Source organism: Schistocerca nitens, chromosome 6 (genome assembly GCF_023898315.1).
Source record: "Schistocerca nitens isolate TAMUIC-IGC-003100 chromosome 6, iqSchNite1.1, whole genome shotgun sequence".
NCBI classification, from domain to species: Eukaryota; Metazoa; Arthropoda; class Insecta; order Orthoptera; family Acrididae; genus Schistocerca; species Schistocerca nitens.
The window spans coordinates 519,515,769-519,521,768 of NC_064619.1; positions in this window are offsets into that span (position 1 = coordinate 519,515,769).

The window sequence follows — 6,000 nt, forward strand, 5'->3', positions numbered from 1 at the left end:
AAGACGAATGGAATATTCCAGAATTTGAAACACGAACAGCTGCTAGCATGAGTTTCTTAGAAGAAATCGCTTGATACGGGCAAGTCTTCAGGTCCAGATTGTATACCAATTAGTTTCCCTTCAGATTACGCTGATACAATAGCTCTCTACTTAGCAATCATATACAACCGCTCGCTCACCGATAGATCTGTACCTACAGATTGGAAAATTGGGCAGGTTGCACCAGTGTTTAAGAAGGGTAGTAGGAGTAATCCATCGAACTACAGACCTATATCATTGACGTCGGTTTGCAGTAGGGTTTTGGAGCATATACTGTATTCAAACATTAAGAATCACCTCGAAGGGAACGATCTATTGATACGTAATCAGCATGGGTTCAGAAAACATCGTTCTTGTGCAACGCAGCTAGCTCTTTATTCGCACGAAGTAATGGCCGCTATCGACAGGGGATCTCAAGTTGATTCCATATTTCTAGATTTCCGGAAAGCTTTTGACACCGTTCCTCACAAGCGACTTCTAATAAAGCTGCGGGCCTATGGGGTATCGTCTCAGTTGTGCGACTGGATTCGTGATATCCTGTCAGGAAGGTCGCAGTTCGTAGTAATAGATGGCAAATCATCGAGTAAAACTGAAGTGATATCAGGTGTTCCCCAGGGAAGCGTCCTGGGACCTCTGCTGTTCCTGATCTATATAAATGACCTGGGTGACAATCTGAGCAATTGTCTTAGGTTGTTCGCAGATGATGCTGTAATTTACCATCTAGTAAGGTCATCCGAAGATCAGTATCAGTTGCAAAGCGATTTAGAAAAGATTGCTGTATGGTGTGGCAGGTGGCAGTTGACGCTAAATAACGAAAAGTGTGAGGTGATACACATGAGTTCCAAAAGAAATCCGTTGGAATTCGGTTACTGCATAAATAGTACAATTCTCAAGGCTGTCAATTCAACGAAGTACCTGGGTGTTAAAATTACGAACAACTTCAGTTGGAAAGACCACATAGATAATATTGTGGGGAAGGCTAGCCAACGGTTGCATTTCATTGGCAGGACACTTACAAGATGCAACAAGTCCACTAAAGAGACAGCTTACACTACACTCGTTCGTCCTCTGTTAGAATATTGCTGCGCGGTGTGGGATCCTTACCAGGTGGGATTGACGGAGGATATCGAAAGGGTGCAAAAAAGGGCAGCTCGTTTTGTATTATCACGTAATAGGGGAGAGAGTGTGGCAGATACGATAAGCGAGTTGGGATGGAAGTCATTAAAGCAAAGACGTTTTTCGTTGTGGCGAGATCTATTTACGAAATTTCGGTCACCAACTTTCTCTTCCGAATGTGAAAATATTTCGTAGAGCCCAACCTACATAGGTAGGAATGATCATCAAAATTAAGTAAGAGAAATCAGAGCTCGAACAGAAAGGTTTAGATGTTCGTTTTTCCTGCGCGCTGTTCGGGAGTGGAATGGTAGAGGGATAGTATGATTGTGGTTCGATGAACCCTCTGCCAAGCACTGAAATGTGAATTGCAGAGTAGTCATGTAGATGTAGAGTAGATGTTTATTATATAATTTGTATTTATGTCATACTGCTTAAACATACCTTAAAGATAGGAAATACGGAAAATACACAGTTATAAATACTATATCCAATAATAAAATAGATAGAGATATGAACTCACTATTTGTAAGTGTGTGTGTGTGTGTGTGTGTATGTGTGTGTGTGTGTGTGTGTGTGTGTGTGTCTGTAATACTTTAGTCAGCCTGGTCCACCAGCTTCACTGGTTTTCCGTGTACCTTTGTAAGTGTGTGAGGTAATGCTGTGGTGGCACATTTTGTGAACAACTTTAGGGGTTTGAGCTGTTTGGGTTCAAACCAAAGTTCACCAGCACTCCTTCTGCTGATGTTCATCCTTATTCTAGTTGTGTTTCTGCATTCTGATTGTGGTGTGCTCCCACTGGGAATGCGATGCACCAGAGAGTAAATATAGGGACCCTGGGTTTTTTCTAACAGGCAAGGGGAAAAAAATCTGGCGAAAATCTTGGCTAGGAGTGATTTCAGGCGTATCTTACCCAACTAGCATGTTAACTAACAAGGTCTCTATCCTGGTAGGTTACTTATACAGTGGCTGTGCACGCCTTTTCTTCTGACTGGCAAACATGTCAATTATTCTGTTGTTGAAATTAAGAATTCACTGATTTCTTCCTTACAAATGGAACAAACAGCCAGTCAGTTCAACTTTTTCTGACTCCTGCTGTTCCTGAGGAAGGTTTTAATTCTTTTTAAAGTGCTGAAACTGCACTCTGCTTCTGTTGTTGAAACTGATGTAGTTGGCGCAATTCGCCATGTTTTGTGCAGTTCAGTGAACGATTCTTCAAAGAAATGTTCCACAGGAAAGGTGGCCAGCCCACAAATCAGTGTAATGACTTTAAACATATAATTGCGAGAAATCACAGTGTGTACATTTTTCGGCTTATCATGGCAAATGAAGACAGTGTCACTTAATGAAAACACATTGACTAAAGTGGCTGGGAAACGTTCTTTAAAAGATGCAAACTAGCCTGAGTTATCAATTTATGTAATCAGGGAAAGACTTTTCGGACACCCTGTGTAGTTGCCTAAAATCTTGCCCATATTAACATTCAACAATGTGTCAAAATTTCAAAGCAGTCAGTCAAAAACTTATGAAGATTTAACGATTTTGAACAAACCATTGTGTAGATTTTTATACTCTTTTATTACAGATATATTACATTGGTTTTTCCTTGGTATAAACATGTGTGTTTTTATTTACCTATTTTTAAAATGTATGTGACACATCATTTTATAGACATATAATAATAATGAAGTGTTCTTAGAAATAATCTGAAAAAGTTACACATACACACACACACACACACACACACACACACACATATATATATATATATATATATATATATATATATATATATATATATACAGGGTGTTTCAAAAATGACCGGTATATTTGAAACGGCAATAAAAACTAAACGAGCAACGATAGAAATACACCGTTTGTTGCAATATGCTTGGGACAACAGTACATTTTCAGGCAGACAAACTTTCGAAATTACAGTAGTTACGATTTTCAACAACAGATGGCGCTGCGGTCTGGGAAACTCTATAGTACGATATTTTCCACATATCCACCATGCGTAGCAATAATATGGCGTAGTCTCTGAATGAAATTACCCGAAACCTTTGACAACGTGTCTGGCGGAATGGCTTCACATGCAGATGAGATGTACTGCTTCAGCTGTTCAATTGTTTCTGGATTCTGGCGGTACACCTGGTCTTTCAAGTGTCCCCACAGAAAGAAGTCACAGGGGTTCATGTCTGGCGAATAGGGAGGCCAATCCACGCCGCCTCCTGTATGTTTCGGATAGCCCACAGCAATCACACGATCATCGAAATATTCATTCAGGAAATTAAAGACGTTGGCCGTGCGATGTGGCCGGGCACCATCTTGCATAAACCACGAGGTGTTCGTAGTGTCGTCTAAGGCAGTTTGTACCGCCACAAATTCACGAAGAATGTCCAGATAGCATGATGCAGTAATCGTTTCGGATCTGAAAAATGGGCCAATGATTCCTTTGGAAGAAATGGCGGCCCAGACCAGTACTTTTTGAGGATGCAGGGACGATAGGACTGCAACATGGGGCTTTTCGGTTCCCCATATGCGCCAGTTCTGTTTATTGACGAAGCCGTCCGGGTAAAAATAAGCTTCGTCAGTAAACCAAATGCTGCCCACATGCATATCGCCGTCATCAGTCCTGTGCACTATATCGTTAGCGAATGTCTCTCGTGCAGCAATGGTAGCGGCGCTGAGGGGTTGCCGCGTTTGAATTTTGTATGGATAGAGGTGTAAACTCTGGCGCATGAGACGATACGTGGACGTTGGCGTCATTTGGACCGCAGCTGCAACACGGCGAACGGAAACCCGGGGCCGCTGTTGGATCACCTGCTGCACTAGCTGCGCGTTGCCCTCTGTGGTTGCCGTACGCGGTCGCCCTACCTTTCCAGCACGTTCATCCGTCACGTTCCCAGTCCGTTGAAATTTTTCAAACAGATCCTTTATTGTATCGCTTTTCGGTCCTTTGGTTACATTAAACCTCCGATGAAAACTTCGTCTTGTTGCAACAACACTGTGTTCTAGGCGGTGGAATTCCAACACCAGAAAAATCCTCTGTTCTAAGGAATAAACCATGTTGTCTACAGCAAACTTGCACGTTGTGAATAGCACACGCTTACAGCAGAAAGACGACGTACAGAATGGCGCACCCACAGACTGCGTTGTCTTCTATATCTTTCACATCACTTGCAGCGCCATCTGTTGTTGAAAATTGTAACTACTGTAATTTCGAAAGTTTGTCCACCTGAAAATGTACTGTTGTCCCAAGCATATTGCACAAACGGTGTATGTCTATCGCTGCTCCTTTAGTTTTTATTGCCGTTTCAAATATACCGGTCATTTTTGAAACACCCTGTATGAACACAGTGTTTGGCTTTACTTTCTCTGTTAGGGGGATATCACTGCTTTCAACGGATGTCGTGTATGTAACGCCTTTTACACCGCGCAATAGCTGATACTTGGGCTGAAACAGTGTTTTTGAAAGTGCACAAACATGTTCAGATCGGACTCCATCTACAAGTGTTAGCTGCGTCATGGGGACGTTAGTCCTGCCACAGTTGGATGGATCTACAATAATTGCTCGTATATTATCAGGAAGGAGTATTCCGTTCTTCTTCTTCTTCTTCTTCTTCAGGTCTTGTTTTGCAACTTCATAAGACCAGTCGCCAACAATAAAGTCCTTGTGACGAGAATGTTGCACCCACCACGTCAGATACCGGTAAGATACACTTGTAAGGATGGTAATAATATGTGTAGCTACCATATCTCCGTCACTTCATCAACTGAACTATATTGGCTACACAGAGAATTTAGCTATATACACACATCAAAAAACGTTTTGCATCACCTCGGTACCGAGAGTTTCGGAATTTGGACAAAAAATTGGAATAAAGATCAACACAAACATCATTTCCGCCCTTTTTATTGCTCATAAAAACCACACAATGCGTGTTGTACCACCATACAGCGAGACCTTTAGAGGTGGTGGTCCAGATCGCTGTACACACCAGTACTTGTAATACCCAGTAGCACGTCCTCTTGAACTGATGCATACCTTTATTCGTCGTGGCATACTATCCACATGTTCATCAAGGCACTGTTGGTCCAGATTGTCCCACTCCTCAACGGCGATTCGGCGTAGATCCCTCAGAGTGGTTGATGGGACACGTCGTCCATAGACAGCCCTTATCAATCTATCCCAGGGATGTTCTATAGGATTCATGTCTGGAGAACATGCTGGCCACTCTAGTCGAGCGATGTCGTTATCCTGCAGGAAGCCATTCTCAAAATGTGGACGATGGGAGCGTGAATTGTCGTCCATGAAGACGAATGCCTCGCCTCTATGCTGCCGATAGAGTTGCACTATTGGTTGGAGGATGGCATTCACGTATCGTACAGCTGTTATGGTGTCTTCCATGACCACCACCGGCGTTCGTTGGTCTCACATAATGCCACCCCAAAACATCAGGGAACCTCCACCTTGCTGCACTCGCTGGGCAGTGTGTCTAAGGCGTTCAGCCTGACTGGGTTGCCTTCAAGCATGTCTCTGACGATTGTATGGTTGAAGGCATATGCGATACTGATCAGTGAAGAGAACGTGATCCCAATCCTGAGTGGTCCATTCGGCATGTTGTTGGGCCCATCTGTATCACGCTGCATGATGTCGTGGTTGCAAGGATGGACCTCGCCATGGACGTCGGGAGTGAAGTTGCGCATCATGTAGCCCTTTGCACACAGTTTGAATCGTAACACGGCGTCCTGTGGCTGCATGGAAAGCATTATTCAACATGGTGATGTTGCTATCAGGGTTCCTCCGAGCCATAATCTGTAGATAGCGCTCAACCACTGGAGAAG